This window comes from Palaemon carinicauda, chromosome 21, assembly GCF_036898095.1.
Source record: "Palaemon carinicauda isolate YSFRI2023 chromosome 21, ASM3689809v2, whole genome shotgun sequence".
Classification (NCBI taxonomy): Eukaryota; Metazoa; Arthropoda; class Malacostraca; order Decapoda; family Palaemonidae; genus Palaemon; species Palaemon carinicauda.
In genome coordinates this window covers 5,501,660-5,521,659 of record NC_090745.1, presented here as the reverse complement: position 1 = coordinate 5,521,659, position 20,000 = coordinate 5,501,660, and the positions used below count along the sequence as shown (strand labels likewise).

The window sequence follows — 20,000 nt, the reverse complement described above, 5'->3', positions numbered from 1 at the left end:
CATTCTACTGGACATAGAGATGCATCTTCTTTCAGAGGGCAGATTCTCCAGGGACCCCACCTGTTGGTGGGTAACTCATTCTTGGCGAGAAACGTAGGATCCGGAAACAGGTTCAGATCCCCCCCATCCAGGAACTGAACACGACCTGCCTCTCTCGAGAGGGCTACGATCTCGCTAACCCTGGCCCCGGACGCGAGTGCAAATAGGAAAATAACTTTGTGCGTCAAATCCTTTAACGCACATTCTTCATTGCTCAACAGGGAGGCGAAATGAAGAACTTTGTCTAAAGACCATGAGATGGGCTTTGGAGGTGCTGAAGGTCTGAGCCTAGCGCAGGCTTTCGGAACTTTATTAAAGATCTCGTTACCTAGGTCGATCTGGAAGGCAAATAAAATGGGTCTCATCAAAGCAGATTTACACACTGAAATCGTGTTAGTTGCCAACCCTTGGCCATGGAGGTGGATGAAGAAAGATAAGCAGAAGTCTGTTGAGATCTCCTGCGGATTCTTTGCCTTTACAAAGGCCACCCATTTTCTCCAAGATGACTCATATTGCCTTCTAGTCGATTTGCACTTATATTCCTCTAGGAAGTCTATGCTGGCTTTCGAAATCCCGAAACGCTTTCTCACCGCAAGGGCGAGAAAATCATGAGCTGCAGGGTCCGGGTTTTCTGTAATGAAGCGCAGACAGTCGACTTCTGGACTCGCTGGGTCAGAACTGGATGTGGTAGCGGCACGAACTTCATCTGTAGTTCCAACGCTAAGGGGAACCACATACTGTTCGGCCACTTGTGGGCCACTATTGCCGCTACCCCCTTGAAGGATCTCAGTTTGTTGAGGACCCTCAACAGAAGGTTGTGAGGAGGGAACAGATTAATCCTGGACCATCTGTTCCAGTCGAGGGACATTGCGTCCACTGCTTCCGCTAAGGGGTCCTCGTACGGGGACACGTACAGGGGCAACTTCTTGTTGTCTTTCGTCGCAAAGAGGTCTATCTGCAGTTCTGGGACTTGATTCAGAATGAAGGAGAATGATCCTGCGTCTAAGGACAAATTCCGACTCTATCGGTGTGAACCTGGATAGAGCGTCCGCTGTCACATTGCGGACTCCTTGAAGGTGAACTGCCGACAGGTACCACTTCTTCTTTTCCGCCAATTGGAAAATGGCTAACATCACTTGGTTGAGAGGTGGTGACCTCGACCCTTGTCGATTCAAGCATCTCACAACCACCTCGCTGTCCATCACCAATCTTATGTGGATCGAGTGACGCGAGGAGACTTTCTTTAAGGTAAGGAGCACTGCCATAGCTTCTAGAAAGTTTATATGAAAGGTCCTGAATAGCTTGGACCAAGTCCCCTGGACTTTTTTCCGATGAGAGTGACCTCCCCATCCCTCCTTTGAGGCGTCTGAGTGAATCGTCATCGACGGGGGAGGTGGCTGAAGAAGAACCGACTTCTTTAGATGTCTGGCTTGGGACCAAGGTCTGAGAAGAGTACGTAGCCGAGGCGGCACTGGTCTTCTCAGGTCTCTTCGCGCGTTTGATGCATACCTTCTCCAAACTCCGGTTGCATCCTTTAGCTGTACTCTTAGCACTGGGTCTGTCACTGAAGCAAACTGGAGAGAGCCTAGTACCCTCTCCTGTTCGCGTCTTGATATCCTTTCGGAATCTAGGAGTCTCTTGACAGAGCCCGCTATCTCCTTCCTTTTCTTCGTCAGGATGGAGAAACTGTGTGACAAAAGGTCCCAGTGGATTCCCAGCCACTGGAACTTTTGGGATGGAGAAAGTCGAGACTTTTTTCTGTTGATCTTGAAGCCTAGGTACTCTAGGAACTGGATCACCTGACTGGAAGCTTGCAAGCATTCGGTCTCGGATGCTGCCCACACCAGCCAGTCGTCCAGGTAGGCTACTACCTGAATTCCCTTTAGGCGTAATTGTTTGAGAGCTGCGCTCGCAAGCTTCGTGAAAATCCTTGGGGCTATGTTTAGCCCGAATGGCATGGCTCTGAAGGCGTACAGTCTCCGTTGTAGCCTGAACCCTAGGTAGGGGGAGAGTCGACGGCTGATTGGAATGTGCCAATAGGCGTCTGACAAGTCTATAGAGACTGAGTATGCCCTCTTGGGCAGTAAGGTCCTTATGTGTTGCAGTGTTAGCATCTTGAATTTGCAATTCACTATGAACTTGTTGAGTGGCGACAAGTCCAGAATGACACTGAGTTTTTCCGAGTCTTTCTTGGGAACACAAAACAGCCTCCCTTGGAATTTGATGGACTTCACCTTTCGGATCGCCTTTTTCTCCAACAGTTCTTGAACGTACTCCTCCAAAACGGGGGTGGAGTGTTGGAAAAACCGAAGGCACGGGGGTGGAGTGCTGTACCAGCTCCAGCCCAGTCCATTCTTGAGTAGGCTTTGGGCCCAGGGATCGAAGGTCCAGCGATCCCAAAATTTCATCAGTCTCCCTCCTACCGGTATCATTTCACTTGGACTGCCGTCCTGAGGTCTTGCCTCCCTGACCACGACCGCCTCCCTGACCACGACCACCTCTGAATCCCCTTCTCCTTGAGGGGCGCCTAGACGAGCCTCTGGCTACTCCTCTAGGTTTTGCACGAAAGGAAGAAGACTGTCCTTCGAACGTTGGGGTGAATGTGGTTGACTGACCTGGCACAGCCTGGGGTACCCACTGAAAAGTAGTCGGGGTTTGTGCCACCATCTGGGGCACTGGAGGCAATGGCAATTGCAGTTGCTGTTGCTGTCTATAAGGCTTGGCTGGCCGAGACGGTAGCCTAGTCCTCATATTCTTCCTCTTTGGTTGAGGACCCTCATCCGGGGAAGATTTTCTTTTGATAGCCAGGCCCCACTTCTGGAGAAGGTTTCTATTCTCCACGGCGGCCTTATCAACAACCTCTTTGACCACATCGGTAGGGAAAAGGTCTTTTCCCCAAATGTTGGAGGAGATTAACTTCCTTGGCTCGTGTCTCACCGAAGCCCCGGTGAACACGAACTCCCTGCAAGCTCTCCTTGCCTTGACGAAGCCATAAAGGTCCTTCGTCACTGTGGCTAGGTGAGACTTAGCCACTACCATGAACATTTCATTGACCTTGGGGTCACTTGCCATCGTCTCAAGAGTAGTCTGATGAGACATTGAGGCAGCCAGTCTTTCTTTTGTCTCGAACTCCCTTCGTAAAAGAGAGTCGGACAGCTTGGGGAGGTCCTCGCCGAATTGCCGTCCGGCAATATCAGCCTCCAACTTTCCCACTGAGAATGTCAGATGGACATCCTTCCAGTCTTTGTGGTCCATAGGCAGGGCCAGCGACAAGGGTTTACACTCCTCCAGGGAGTGGCAAGGCTTGCCGGCCTCGACTGCCTTTAGGACAGCCGCAAACCCTTTCTGTAAAAAGGGGAAGGCTCTATCAGGAGAGGACACAAAAGAAGGGAGCTTCTTGCTCAATGCCGCTACCTTCGAGTTAGAGAAGCCCCTCTCTTTCATCGAGGATGAAAGTAGGGCTTGAGCCTTAGCGTGGTCCATAATAATGACCTCCTTCGGCTCTGTCTCCTCCCTTGAAGCTGGTTCTTTTCTCAGCCGGACATAGCAGTCCGGATATGATGCCTTGCTGGGCCAGAATTCTACCTCCTCAAGGGGAACTGAACCCAGCTTATCCGAGATGACGATCTTTCCAGTCGTCATCGGCATGTGCTCAGCATACCTCCATGGGTTAGCATCTGAGCATATGGGAAGGTCTTTCACATTGAGCCTTTTCCGGGGCCCATGTGATTCTGCCAGGGACTGCATACGCAGTTCCATTGCAGCCGCCTTCTCCTGATTCTCCTTCTGCATTTGTTGGATCATTCCAACAATCGAAGAGAGGGCCTGTCCCAGTTCTACTGGGAGACCAGCCGATGTTGAGGGGATAGGCTCCGGCATCTGAACCGGAGTAGCCGACACCTCGTCGACCTCATCCTCTACGACATCCGGGGTTTGAACTTGATCCTGACCTTCTGCCAGGAGGTCTTCTTCCAAACGTTCGTCCAGGTCAGACATCCTGTCATCCAACTGGATGTCTTGCATCGCGACTGCGACTTTCACGTCCACCTGGACTTGATCTTGAGGGATCTCCTCTTGAGGCTGGGGAATCACTGCATCAGCTGATGCCTGGGGAAAAAGATACGCCCTCATCTTCTCACTTGGAAGATAAGGGCCAGAGGTGTTCTTCTTGAAGCCCCTTACCCAAGTACGAAGCTTTTCCCTTGCTATATACCTTGATTCCGCCGTTCTAGGGGAATCAAAAGCCTCTGTAATCAGGTTAGTGCATACAGTACATACCTGAGGGTCCCAATACTGGAGATCATCCTTGGAGACAGCGCATGCTGCGTGTCTCCTACAACACTCATGTCCGCAGAGGTTCTTGCTGCGGACATTGCAGAAAACATTTCCGCACTTCGGAGGGTCCTCCTGTAAAGAGAAGAAATTTCCATGAGTATCAAGTGAACTATGTATCACTGGATATGCATAGTATAGCATAACAATTCATAAAGGAAAGACACACACTTGTGTTTCCCTCACAACCCATTGTTGCAGCCTTCCAGATAATAAAATCAAAATGGTTTATCTCTTCTAGAGTAACCAATGCAAGGTTTCCAGAGGAAACAGGTGGAGCTCACACCTAAGCAATGATTTTAAAATCCTGGATAATAGACAGGGAAGAACTCAGCTTCCTATCTGAGGGCAACAGCAAAGGGCTGTGCAAGAAAACACAATAGTGTTAGAAGATACAGTGCTGTACCTAAACCTTTACTATAGTTTTCTTCTTACTGTATATGCTATACAGAAGAATACTAGTACAGTATAGGGGGATGTGTGCCGGCCTGCCTTTGCCGGCCGGCACACACCACAACTAGCTTTAAAGTATACTACTTAACAGCTATAGGGCGGCAGCACTCTGGTTCAAATGCCTGTGCCGGTCGGCAGCAACTGCCGGCCGGTAACAGCCAGTGTTGGCCGGCAATGGCTGCCGGCCAGCAACTACACAAGGTAGTACCCAGCTGCCGGCCACACTCTTGGTGACCGGCAGACAAGGACTGACATAAGCCGGCCGGCAAAGGTACAAGACCGATGCCAGCCGGCAGCAAAAGAACCAGAAGACTACACCTGCCCGGCTGCCGGCCTCGTAGGCCGGCAGCCGGGACAGGTACAGCACTAGAAGAAAATAGAATGGATGCCGGGATAAGAGTGTACACAACCCCCAAGCCCGGCAACCGAAAGAGTGCATATAAGGAAGGGGAGAAACTAATTCAGGCTTCCTTGACCAATGCCGTCCGGCTCTGCCGGCAGGCATGGATGAGGGACCAAGAGAGGTCCGGGCAGCACTCGAAAACATAAGACCCTTGCCGGCCAGCAGCTCTGCCGGCCGGCAATGGGCTGAGTCAATTCCACATCCCAACCTATACTAGGTCCAGAAGTAGAACGACGTACAGTACAGTAAGACCCCTGCCGGCCAGCTCTGCCGGCCGGCAAGGTACAGTACAGTAATGGCTAGGCCATTACGGAGATAGAGGGGGAAGGGACAAGAGGGTCCTGCCAACCTTGCTTTAGTGACAGATCACCCGCAGCCAAGAAACTTATCTTAGCCTAAGGGAGATCTAAGGGGAAAGGCCAGCAATACTTGCCAGCTTCCAGAGCACCAAAGCCAGGAAGGCGTTGCTACTCCCAAGGGAAGAACTTATCCTCCCCCGAGAACAGCAACAGGACTAGTCTGGTAGATCACAAAAGAAGGAATCATAACTAAAGAAACCTTCGGTAGTGACCTAAGGGAGCTAAGCTCCCTTTGTATGTGTTAGGTCAGCGAGGGGGACTCTGCCCCAAGCCAGACAACACAGACTCAGACTAAAAACTCTGTTGTTCTGTCCCTCTTGAACCATAACTACAGGAACAGGAAGGTACAGTAACACCCTAGTATAGTTTTATCGAAAATAAATTCGGAAAAAACCACTTAGGGATAAGCCCAAGGCTTAAACAGAGGGAAAGGGATTGCATACCTTCTCCGAAGAAAAGAAAGCAACCGGGGAGTATGATAAAGTATACTAAGGCTCCATAAGCAATAGCCTAGGCACCAAGAGAATCGATTACCTAATTCACCGAAACTCACACGTATACAATCTTGGAAATATTCCACACAGTCTAAAATGTATAAAATATAGCCTAAAGCTTCAATAAAATTTTAATTACACTCGGAAAAACCAAAATCATGCATGAAGTACTACGACCAAACGACTAGGCTACATGGCCTAGCGTAGGCCAGAATGGCGAATACTTCGCCAAATAATACTAAGCACGAAAGGAAATCCTATGTAAAGCTAAATAGCTAAAATTTATTAAAGCAAAACAACCAGGAATGTCGCTCTGACTAACTAATTTATACCTAGCGAGCGACAGTGTCCAGGACACCTCTGGTAGGCTACGGCTCTTGTATCAAAGATTAATCCTATTAATCACTCAAAATTTTACCAAGAGCCTACATTTATACATAACAGACACTATACTCAACTTATCAGAGGCCAACGAAGACGGAGAAGCCATGAAAAGCCGAATAAATCCAAGATTTGCGAGAAAAACAGGAAAAAACACCGAGTTGTTAAGCTACGCAAAAAGGAATACAGATGGCGCCAGGATTGGCGCCAGGCACGCATACGAATCGGGGGATAGGGAAGCCTTGGGAGCGGCTCCCCCTTTTTCTTTCCCGAATTCGTATCTCGTCAATCACCTCCTACGAGACGAAATCTCTGTCCAGGATGTAGATTGCCATGTGACGTGTCTAGAATACGTCCTCTGATATGTCGCGATATCCCTTTCACGAGGGATACTCGCTCCAGGAGTTAGAATTCTGGTACCTTAAGGTAAATTCTCTGGGAATATCGCCGTAGTTGTAATATACCCTAGGAAGCTACCCTATAGGAACTTCCATCAGTACGACATGGCTTGAGCCCAAAAAAACATATATAACCCAGAATTACATTAAAATTACCTTGAAACTATGAAAATTACCTCAAACTCAGGTAATTTCCTTAAAAGTTTAAACCCTGCTCAACGCTAAGGAACAGGCCACAGTGTCAAATTGACCAAGACCTGGATTCCTCTCTGGGATGACTCACCAGAGTTGCCATGTTTTCTAAATGAGAAAAAGGCCAACTTCAAATCAACCGCAGCCTTAAAAGGCCAACCCAATAGCAGAAAAAGGCCAAAAATACACTATTCAAGGCCCAGCTTTTTTTTCATGATATTACTAAAGGCCAACCAATTTGAAAATGGCTAAATTTGACGTTTTTGGGGGGCTGAAAAAAAGGCCAACCCAGCAACCCTATGACTCACGCTTGACAGAGGAGTTTTTCACATTTTCTTTAAGACAAAGATTGTTCTCATAGATGTTTATCTCATCAAAGCCGTGATCGTATAGTGGTAAGTACATAGCATGTGGCCGCAATAACCCAAGTTCGAATCCTGGTCACGGCAGGTGAGGTAAACGTTTAGGTTAATAACTTTAAATATGGTCATTTAAAAAACGAACTGCAATGTCAATGATGAGATTTGTAAACACAAAGCTAAAAAAAAATAAACCTTCGGTATTTTTATAACGTAGAAAATTATTTTTCTTCCAATTAGATTCTAATCGGGTAGTTGAATTAGTAGAACTTCAAAAGTACTAAGTATACAGCAAATGTTATTATGTTGAACAGACTGACATGAGTTTTTTTATAGTTTATATATGAAATATCTGTTTTGACGTTGTTACTGTTTTTAGAATTATTTATTGTTAATTTGTTCTCATCATTTATTTATTTCCTTATTTCCTTTCCTCACTGGGCTATTTTTCCCTTTTGTAGCCCTTGGGCTTATAGCATCTTGCTTTTTCAACTAGGGTTGTAGCTTGGCTAGTAATAATAATAATAGTAATCAGTAATCAAGCAATGCTTGGAAAGAAGGTTTATAAAAATCATCATCATCATCATCATCATCTCCTCCTCCTCCTATTGACGCAAAGGGCCTTAGGTAAGATTTCGCCAGTCTTGAGCTTTTAAATAAATAATCCTCCATTCATCATCTACTTCAGGCGTCATACTCCTCAGCCATGTAGGCCTGGGGCTTCCAACTCTTCTAGTACCTTATGGAGCCCAGCTAAACTTTGTAAAAATCAAATAAAAATCTATTATTTTTTTATAAAGACTATTGCCATTATTTCATGAATATAATTAGTTTACATACTGTGTTCTCTTATCAATGGCCTGGACAAATATATGTCAAATATATGTCGAGATGTGTTAATATTTTTTTTTCTTTATAAAATCTTCGTTTTTAATAATGGTAATAACAAAGTACTTCAATAATTTATAAATAGACTGACAAGAACACATACATTGAAAGAAAAATAATTTTCTGCAATATAAAGAAGGTTCATTTTCTTAGCCACTTTTCAACTTACCTGCCGTGATGACCGGGATTCGAACCTAGGTTAATGCGGCCACAACACAATGTACTAACCACTATACGATCATGGCCACCAACACACTCGAAGAATTAGAATACCCAGGCCTACATGTCTAAGGACTATGAAACGTAAAGTGGGAGATGATGAATGGAGAATTATTGATTTAAAAGCGCAAGATAGTCGACTGGCGAAATCTAACAGAGGCCCTTTGCGTCAATTTATCAATAAAAGAATTACCTCACGGGCCGTGACCAGGATTCGTACCTGGGTTATTGCGGCCACAACGCAATGTACTAACCACTATACGATCACGGCTGAGGTAACATAACCAATTTCGAGAATCATTTTTATAAAGAAAATGTTTAACTCCATTGTCAAGCGCCAGTGGGGTGATGGAAACCCAATTTAGTAGTGACAGTATAGTCTGGAAAAAGGCAAGCTGATTTAGAGAAATAATCTGCCGTGGCAGAGGCCTGCACTCTGTGTTTTTTTTCAAGTTTCACACCGTTTTTCTTCATTTCTTCACTTTCTCGAATATTTCGTAAGAAGGGACGTCTACAGTTCAAATCTAGAAGTGTATGACCCAATCTATCTTATGTACATTTTATGTACATTTTCTGTTAATGCAAATTCCATCCTCAGTAATGAAGCAATGTAGAGAAACACAATTGCCAGGAAAAAAGTTTTATAAAAATCATCATCATCATCATTATCATCTCCTCCTCCTACGCCTATTGACGCAAAGGGCCTCGGGTAGATTTCACTAGTCGTCTCTATCTTGAGCTTTTAATTCAATACTTCTCCACATCATTATCTCCAACTTCAAGCTTCATAGTTCTCAGTCATGTAGGCCTGGGTGTTCCAACTCTTCTAGTGCCTTGTGGAGCCCAGTTAAAAGTTTTGGAGCCCAATTAAAAGTTATTTATTGCCATAATTAATAGATTTCCTATTCAAACAATAGGAATTATTTCTAAAACTTATGTGAGAGCTGACCTACTAATCCGTCTTATTGAGCAAAACAATGCTTGGCTATAAGCCATATAATTTATTCCTATAACTTGAACAAAATACCATGCTGTGTCTAACAATCTTGGATATTTAAAACCCACTTACATACGTTGTATATATTTAAAAAATGCAAAAGCTCTCGCACTTTATACTGAGTGCCTTATACCACCCGTGTGTCACGCGATCGTACATAGTAACGACATTACTCTTTGTTGTATATATTATTCTTTGAATCTTCGCTCTCCCCTCGCACCGACAGCAACTTGCATGAACCGGTCTGCCTATTTCTCATTGTTAACTGTTAACAGAACTGGTTGCCGGTTGGACAAGAAATAGCATGTTGTATTTTGTGACCTTCTTGCCAGGACCTTGTGCGTATATATACTCAATGTGTCTATAATAAACTACTCGGTTGCTTTCATCTCGCGTTTGAGTCACAACCTACTCTTGGCCCGTCAAAGCCTTTTCAGCTGAAGAGGCACTTTGTAAAAAGAGCGAAAGTTCGGGTGTTTTTTTAAATATACAACGTATATAAGTGTGGATTTTTAATACCCATTAGTTCCTATATTTATTCTTAAATTAAAATGTCATATTAACTCCAATAAGATATAGTTAAAACCTAAATAATCTAAGAAGGACGTGTCCGATCTAAAATATATACCCATTCGATAAGATTTCTTCATCAAATATAAAGAACATTTATGCCAAAATAAATGCAGCATTAAAACAGAAAACTATTCCATTTCTAGTGTGGCATCATATCTAAAGCAGGGTTTACACGGTCGAACAGTTTGTCGAACCCGGTCGTCGAACCCAGTTGTCGAACCTGCTTGTCAAACTGTTCGAAGAAGTGGAGGGAGACACAAATGCATAAGGTTTGTGGACAATGAAGCTCCGCCCACAAAAGCCAAGCGAGAACATGCTTTCCTCAAACCGTTCGACGAACGTGTTCGACAACCAAATACCCCATTGACACGTTCGAACACCCCTTCAAACACTTGTCTGTCGAACCACGTCCAACGAACCGTTCGACTGCGTAAACTAACCTTAAAATGCGTACACACAAGAGAGTAGCATTAGAATTTCTTTAGGTATTCATACCCTACAAAAGGGTACCAGGGTAGTATAAAATCTTGGATACACCCACCCTACAAAAATGAGGAATCAAATATGGAAAATTTAACCAAAAAGGGTAGTATAATATATGGGGTACAACAGCAACAACAACAACAAATGCATCTGTTCCTAGTTCACTGCAGGACAAAGGCCTCAAACATGTTCTTATTCATGTCTGAGGGATGGCCATTTTTCATCACCACACTGACCATTGCAGTGATTAACATTATCATTATCATTATTATCATTATTACTATTTTTTGCTAAGCTACAACCCTACTTAGAAATGCAGGATGCTATAAGCCCAAGGGCCCCAACAGGGAAAATAGCTGGGAGATTTTAATCTGATCCCTTATAGCAAACCAACATGGTATAGAAGCCCTTGGCCTTGACTAGTATTGACAAAAGCTTTCCCCCACCTTGAGGTATCCCCAACTAAACTGCAGCATTGAATGTGAAATATCTACCATACAAAAAATATAAAATCTGGGATGCCGTTTACTCGCAGACATACTACAACCCTAGTTGGAAAAGCAGGATGCTATAAGCCCAAGGAGTCCAACAGGGAAAACAGCCCAGTGAGGAAAGGAAACAAGGGAAAATAAAATATTTTAAGAAAAGTAACAACATTAAAATAAATATCTCCTGTATAAACTATAAAAACTTCAACAAAAGAAGAGGAAGAGAAATAAGATAGAATAGTGTGCCCGAGTGCACCCTCAAACAAGAGAACTCTTAACTCAAGACAGTAGAACACCATGGTACAGAGGTTATGGCACTACCAAAGGCTAGTGAAGAATGGTTTGATTTTGGAGTGTCCTTTTCCTAGTAGAGTTGCTTAACATAACTAAAGAGTCTTCTACCCTTACCAAGAGGAAGGTGGCCGCTGAACAATTTCAGTGCAGTAGTTAACCCTTTGAGTGAAAAAGAATTGTTTGGTAATCTCAGTGTTGTCGGGTGTATGAGGAGAGAGAAGAATAAGTAAAGAATAGGCCAGACTATTCGCTGTGTGTTTAGGCAAATGGAAAATGAGCCGTAAGCAGAGAGAAGGACCCCATTTAGTACTGCCTGGCCCGTCAAAAGATCCCATAACTCTCTAACGGTAGTATCTCAACGGGTGGATAGTGCCTTGGCCAACCTACTACCTGCTCCCAAATGAACCTCTTAAAACAAACCATATAACTAGAACTTAAAGTTAACTAAGTAAATCTGAAACATACATCCAACATACTAGATTTCATTGCACAATTCCAAAACTGTTTTAGAATGATTTATTGTTAACTTGTTTTCATTTATTTATTTCCTTATTTCCTTTCCTCACTGGGCTATTTTTCCCTATTGAAGCCCTTGGGCTTATGGCATCTTACTTTTCCAACTATGGTTGTAGCATGGCTAATAATAATAATAATAATAATAATAATAATAATAATAATAATAATAATAATAATAATTGAGAGTAGCTGCCAACATGGAGACTCATGAGGTCGCGGGACGGGAGGAAAAGTATATTTTGGCGCCTGACCATGAAGTTTTAGTGTTATTAAAAAGGACTTTTGTACGTCTCAATGATACTACATCGAAGCCGTGATCGTATAGTGGTTAGTACATTGCGTTGTGGCCGCAATAACCCAGGTTCGAATCCTGGTCACGGCAGGTGAGCTGAACTTTTAGATTAATAATATTAAAAATCTGTAATAAAAAACAGATGTCAAGAATGACCTTTGTAAACATAAAAAGACTGAAAAATTAACCTTTGTTATCTTTAAAATGAAGACAATTATTTTTCTTTCAATTTCTCAGCTGTAAACTATCCGGAATTTGACAAACTATTTTCTTATCAGTTTATATATAGATAATTTTCTTTTTTAAAGACAATGAAGGTTCCTTTTTCAGTCTTTTTATGTTTACAAAGTCATTCTTGACATCTGTTTTTTTAATACAGATTTTTAATGTTATTAATCTAAAAGTTCAGCTCACCTGCCGTGACCAGGATTCGAACCTGGGTTATTGCGGCCACAACGCAATGTACTAACCACTATACGATCACGGCTCCGATAAGATATCAATTTAATGTACAAAAGTGCTTTTTGATAACATTAAAACTTCATAGTCAGGCGCCAAAATGTACTTTCTCCAAGAGTTGTCAGTTGTCCTTTTTTTCAGGCCAAAAATCCTCAAATTTGGTCTTTTTTTCAATTGGTTGCCCTTTTGTAATATGAATATAGACAGACCTTAAATACTATATATTTGGCCTTTTTTCTACTAATGGGTTGGCCTTTTCAAAGCTGCGGTCAATTAGATGTTGGCCTTTTGCCAGGGTTGTCAGTTTGTCCTTTTTCAGGCCAAAAACCTCAAATTTAGTCTTTTTTAATTGGTTGCCCTTTTATAATTTGAAAATAGACCTTAAATACTATATATTTTGGCCTTTTTGTACTAATGGGTTGGCCTTTTCAAAGATGCAGTCAATTAGAAGTTGGCCTTTTTCTCATTTACAAATCCTGGCAACTCTGCAAAACGTCCTGCAACCGATCCCCACCTCCAGAGTCGCTCAATGTTGGCAGCGCCTCCCAAAAGGCATTTGGCGATGAAATCTAGTATGTTGGATATATGTTTCAAACCTAGAAATATAGAAAATATAGAAATATAGGAATATAGAAAAGAAAGGAATGAAGTAATTGAGCTACAACAACCATACGAGATAGACTTAAGGAAGATAGGATTACTTTTATTTAATGAAACAAATATAGAAAAGAAAAAAGAAGTATTAAACCTGATGTGGAAGAAAAGAGAAACAGTACAAGAAGATAAACGGAGGCGCCGTTGTAAAGGCTATGCTTCACCCAAGAACCTGAACCTGAATTTACTTACTTTAAGGGCTACTTGGTAGCACACACACTTAAATGGGTTTTTTTTTTCTAATTACACTTTCAATATTCTACAACTTTTTATATGTTTTAAGTTTGAGGGACCTATACACGAAGGCTGCCTAAGGGAATCGCATTGTCTAAATGCAGCAGTAATGATCATTAGAAATTATAATTAAAAATTCGCAATAATTTATAGATGGAAATAAGAAGAAACAGTCAAGGTACAGGACAATGCCTTGTGGACTGTCCAGGGCAATGGGAAACAGGCAATGGCTGCTAATGACTCAGCAGATATTTTACTTACAAAAAGGTACAGGGTATACAAAATATTGAATACAGCGACCTTACAAAAATGCAGAATCAAATATGGAAAACCTAACCTAAAAGGGAAGTATAATATATGGCGTACAACAACAACAACAACATAGGCATCCGTTTCTATTCCAATGCAGGACAAAGGCCTCAGACATGTCCTTATTCGTAATTGGAGGTTGGCCATTTTAAAATAAGTGTCTTGGACAGTCCCTAGGGCATTGTCCTGTACCTTGTCTCTGTTTATTCTTATTTCCATCTTTAGATTATTGCCAATTTTTAATCGTAATTTCTAATTATCATTGGTGCTATATTTAGACACGACGATTCCTTTAGGCAGCCCTCAAATTAAAGTAAGTAAATTTAAAACATGCATCCAACATACTATAGTCAATCTTTATTAGCGAGGTAGATTTGCAGCGACTCGCAACGGTGCCCATTTATTATTATTATTATTATTATTATTATTTTTACTTGCTAGGCTACAACTCTAGTTGGAAAAGTAGGATGCTATAAGCCCCAGGGCTCCAACAGGGAAAATAGCCCAGTGAGGAAAGGAAACAAGGAAAAATAAAATATTTTAAAAACAGTGACAAAAATTGAAATAAATATTTCATATGTAAACTATAAAAGCACCGCTGCAAGACGGTGCAAATGTGCCTCATTAAAAAAAATGAGTTTAGATTTCATGGCCAAATGCCTTTGGGGAAGCGCTGCCAACACTGAGTGACTCGGGAGGTAGCGATCGGTTGCGGGACGAGAAAGTATATTTTGGCGCCTGACCATGAAGTTTTAGTTTTAACAAAAAGCACTTTTGTACAATTATAAGATGTCTCATCGGAGCCGTGATCGTATAGTGGTTAGTACATTGCGTTGTGGCCGCAATAACCCAGGTTCGAATCCTGGTCACGGCAGGTGAGCTAAACTTTTCGATTAATAACATTAAAAATCTGTAATAAAAAACAAAGATGTCATGAATGACCTTTGCTGAAAAATTAACCTTCATTATCTTTATAATGAAGATAATTATTTTTCTTTCAGTTTCTTACCTGTAAACTTTCTGTCACTGATATAAACATTATTTTCTTATCAGTCTATCTATAGATTATTTAGGTACTTTGTTGTTACCATTAGAAAAAAAAAATGAAATATATATAAAAAATATCAAAATGCAGAAAATTATCTTTCTTCCATTTCCTTACCTGTAAACTTCCTCTAGCTTGAATAAAGATCTATCTATATATTCTTTTGGTACTATTATTACCATTATTAAAATATTTGACTTTATAAAAAAAATGTAATTTATAGATATATATTTATGTCACGACCATTGATAGATAAAACATTTTTCAATACAACATAGTGATAAGAGGACACATTAAGTAAAACAATTATATTCACGAAATAATGATTACAAAGTTTTTACAAAAAAAAAAAAAAGAAAAAAAAGAAAAAAAATAACTTATCTTACAATAATGTCACCCAACCTCATCTTGGAAAATATTTATTTTATTTCCTTTTTATGAATGTTTAGCTGGTCTACTTAAGGCACTGGGAGAGTTGGAAGACACAGACATACATGGCTGAGGACTATGAAGCGTGAAGTGGATGATGATGACTGGAGGATCATTGATTTAAAAGCTCAAGATAGGGACGACTGGCGAAATCTAACCGAGGCCCTTTGCGTCAATAGGCGTAGGCAAAATCTAGATCTTGAGCGTAAGTGATTATGATGATGATGATAATGATTTCTATAAATTTTTTTTCCTATCATCTGTGTTCCTCTATATTTCATTACTGAGGATCGAGTTTGCATTGATCAACAGAAAATTTACATAAAATGTACATAAAATAGATTGGGTCACACACATTTAGATTTGAACTGTAGACATCCCTTCTTACGAAACATTCGAGAAAGCCAACAAATAAAAAAAAAAAAAACGGCGTAAAACTAGAAAAGCACAGAGTGCAGGCCTCCGCCACGGCAGCTTATTTCTCTAAATCAGCTTGCCTTTCCCAGACGATACCGTCACTACTAAATTGGGTTTCCATCACCCCGCTAAAAAAATTCCGAACAATATAATTGGAGATCTCAACGCTGAGGATTCCTCTCTGGGATGACTCACGCTTGACAAAGGAGTTTCACATTTTCTTTAAGAAAACAATTGTTCTCGAAGATGTTAATCTTACTACATCCGTGATCGTATAGTGGTTAGTACATAGAGTTGTGGCCGCAATAACCCAGGTTCGAATCCTGGTCACGGCAAGGAGAGTTAATCTTTTAGGTTGATAACCTTAAAAATGGTAGTTTAAATATCGAACCGAGATGGCTAGAATGCCCTAAGGCTAAGAGAATAAACCTTCGGCATCTTTATGAGGCAGAAAATTATCTTTCTTTCAATTCCTTAAACTAAACTTTCTCTAACTTGAACGTGAATTATTTTCTTATCCGTCTATCTATAGATTATTTAGATACTTTGTTATTACCATTATTAAAAACAACCCAAGATATTCTAGATAAACTATCACTTAACATGAGCCCGACAATTGTTAATTACAACACGCCCCCCCCCCTCATTACGACATATTGATATGAGGAAACCTTTTCTACGTAAAACAATTATATTCACGAAATAATGCTAAAACGTATGATTTTTTTTTTTCAGACAAAGTCAAGTTACTGATATTGCAACATTGTCACCCCAGAAGTAGATGTGAAACGCAAAAAGAGCAGCTTGGAAAATATCTAACCATTTGATTTTTATAATCCTTCTTTCCTAGCATTTGTGTTCCTCTATATTGCTTCATTACTGAGGATCGAACTTACATTAACCAACAAAAAAATTGCATAAAACATACATTAAATAGATTGGGTTACACACATCTAGGTTTGAATTGTAGACGTCCCTTCTTACAAAATATTTCATAGCGACCAAATGGTGAAAAACCACCTCCACCACGGCAGCCCATTTCTAGAAACCCAGCTTGCCTTTCCCAGAATCAATTTAGACCGTAGACGTATTTGGAGTGTGTGTGACAACCATGCAGAACTTGGGATTAAGGTTAGGGTTAATTCGGTCAACATTTTGCTATACCTTGACCTTGATCTTTGACCAAGGCCCCTCAAAATTGAATCATTTCCATGTCTCAACATAATAATTAATCCCTGAAAGGTTCACTAATCTATGAGTAAAATTGGGGCCAGGAAGTTGTTCACAAACAGAAACAGACAAACGGACAACCGGGGCAAAAACATATCCTCCTCCCAACTTCGATGGAGGAGGTAATTAGCTTACACGAAGACATACAAACATACATACAAACTTATATAAATAGAAGTGTGTGATTATGAGCTATTTACTGTTCTGTTAAGGGAGAAGATACAGTGCAAAAAACTTCCACAACTTCACAAAAGTCTAGTCACCAGCTCATTAAACAATGTTTAATATATATCATCAAACCTTTGTTCTCTAGTCTTGGGTAATGCCATAGCCTCTGTATCAGGTTCTAGCACTATCTTGGGTTAGAGTTGTCTTGCTTGAATCTAAACACGGGCACACTACTCTATATAAATTTTTTTGTTCTGTTGGAAGCTTTTATAGTTTATATACGAATTATTTATTTGAATATTGTTACCGTTCTTAAAATATTTTCTTTTTTTCCTTTCCCCACTGGGCTATTTTCCATGTTGAGGCTCCTGGGCTTGTAGCATCCTGGTTTTCCAACTAGTGTTATAGCTTAGCAATTAACAACAACAACAACAACAACAACGATAACGATAATAATCACCTATCTAACGAAATGTATCTTATGGCTGTGTATAGTCTCTCTTGTGATTCCTACATTTGATGCCCTTTATCAGTCTCCTATATCATTTCACTCCACAGCTACTTCAAGTTAAATATTCTCCCTAGCTTTGTGTACCCAACCTGTTAAAAATGACGGCTAAATATTTAGATATGCACACGCACGCAACCTCATCTCACCAGGATATGACAACTCTCGCATACATTATATGAGCTTTGATCAATTTATATATATATATATATATATATATATATATATATATATATATATATATATATATATATATATATATATATATATATGGATTAATATCAACACAACATCGTGTTCAAATAGAAATAAATTTCTACCTCATACCTCGGATCGAACGCTAGCCCCTTCTAATGAAGGGGCCAGGTCGAAACCAACCATGTCACGAGAGCCCATAAAAGATATTGGAACCTGACCGCTACCAGCTGTCCGAGGATTTACCTGGCGAGACATCAGTCTCTTACCAGCGAGTTTTACCCAATATCCCGGGCCACCACGTGACACAATTGGTAGTAATTCATTCAAACTACCCATATTGACTCATTAGGGGTAGTTTGAATGAATTACTACCAATTGTGTCACGTGGTGGCCCGGGATATTGGGTAAAACTCGCTGGTAAGAGACTGATGTCTCGCCAGGTAAATCCTCGGACAGCTGGTAGCGGTCAGGTTCCAATATCTTTTATGGGCTCTCGTGACATGGTTGGTTTCGACCTGGCCTTTCATTAGAAGGGGCTAGCGTTCGATCCCAGGTATGAGGTAGAAATTTATTTCTATTTGAACACGATGTTGTGTTGATATTAATCCATATTGACTCATTAGGGGTAGTTTGAATGAATTACTACCAATTGTGTCACGTGGTGGCCCGGGATATTGGGTAAAACTCGCTGGTAAGAGACTGATGTCTCGCCAGGTAAATCCTCGGACAGCTGGTAGCGGTCAGGTTCCAATATCTTTTATGGGCTCTCGTGACATGGTTGGTTTCGACCTGGCCTTTCATTAGAAGGGGCTAGCGTTCGATCCCAAGTATGAGGTAGAAATTTATTTCTATTTGAACACGATGTTGTGTTGATATTAATCCATATTGACTCATTAGGGGTAGTTTGAATGAATTACTACCAATGGTGTCACGTGGTGGCCCGGGATATTGGGTAAAACTCGCTGGTAAGAGACTGATGTCTCGCCAGGTAAATCCTCGCACAGCTGGTAGTGGTCAGGTTCCAATATCTTTTATGGGCTCTCGTGACATGGTTGGTTTCGACCTGGCCTTTCATTAGAAGGGGCTAGCGTTCGATCCCAGGTATGAGGTAGAAATTTATTTCTATTTGAACACGATGTTGTGTTGATATTAATCCATATTGACTCATTAGGGGTAGTTTGAATGAATTACTACCAATTGTGTCACGTGGTGGCCCGGGATATTGGGTAAAACTCGCTGGTAAGAGACTGATGTCCCGCCAGGTAAATCCTCGGACAGCTGGTAGCGGTCAGGTTCCAATATCTTTTATGGGCTCTCGTGACATGGTTGGTTTCGACCTGGCCTTTCATTAGAAGGGGCTAGCGTTCGATCCCAGGTATGAGGTAGAAATTTATTTCTATTTGAACACGATGTTGTGTTGATATTAATCCATATTGACTCATTAGGGGTAGTTTGAATGAATTACTACCAATGGTGTCACGTGGTGGCCCGGGATATTGGGTAAAACTCGCTGGTAAGAGACTGATGTCTCGCCAGGTAAATCCTCGGACAGCTGGTAGCGGTCAGGTTCCAATATCTTTTATGGGCTCTCGTGACATGGTTGGTTTCGACCTGGCCTTTCATTAGAAGGGGCTAGCGTTCGATCCCAGGTATGAGGTAGAAATTTATTTCTATTTGAACACGATGTTGTGTTGATATTAATCCATATTGACTCATTAGGGGTAGTTTGAATGAATTACTACCAATTGTGTCACGTGGTGGCCCGGGATATTGGGTAAAACTCGCTGGTAAGAGACTGATGTCCCGCCAGGTAAATCCTCGGACAGCTGGTAGCGGTCAGGTTCCAATATCTTTTATGGGCTCTCGTGACATGGTTGGTTTCGACCTGGCCTTTCATTAGAAGGGGCTAGCGTTCGATCCCAGGTATGAGGTAGAAATTTATTTCTATTTGAACACGATGTTGTGTTGATATTAATCCATATTGACTCATTAGGGGTAGTTTGAATGAATTACTACCAATGGTGTCACGTGGTGGCCCGGGATATTGGGTAAAACTCGCTGGTAAGAGACTGATGTCTCGCCAGGTAAATCCTCGGACAGCTGGTAGTGGTCAGGTTCCAATATCTTTTATGGGCTCTCGTGACATGGTTGGTTTCGACCTGGCCTTTCATTAGAAGGGGCTAGCGTTC

At 41.5% G+C, this 20,000-nt stretch overlaps 1 protein-coding gene and 3 non-coding genes across 5 annotated transcripts in view; 2 read left to right on the top strand and 2 right to left on the bottom strand.

The window, feature by feature from the left end:
• LOC137615171 (paraneoplastic antigen Ma6E-like) overlaps positions 1 to 20,000 on the bottom strand; it is a 426,083-nt gene that overhangs the window by 170,691 nt on the left and 235,392 nt on the right. The window lies entirely within an intron of this gene.
• TRNAH-GUG (transfer RNA histidin (anticodon GUG)) lies at positions 12,179 to 12,250 on the top strand. The gene has a single exon. It is a non-coding gene; the product is annotated as a tRNA-His (tRNA).
• Positions 12,576 to 12,647, bottom strand: TRNAH-GUG (transfer RNA histidin (anticodon GUG)). The gene has a single exon. It is a non-coding gene; the product is annotated as a tRNA-His (tRNA).
• TRNAH-GUG (transfer RNA histidin (anticodon GUG)) lies at positions 14,619 to 14,690 on the top strand. The gene has a single exon. It is a non-coding gene; the product is annotated as a tRNA-His (tRNA).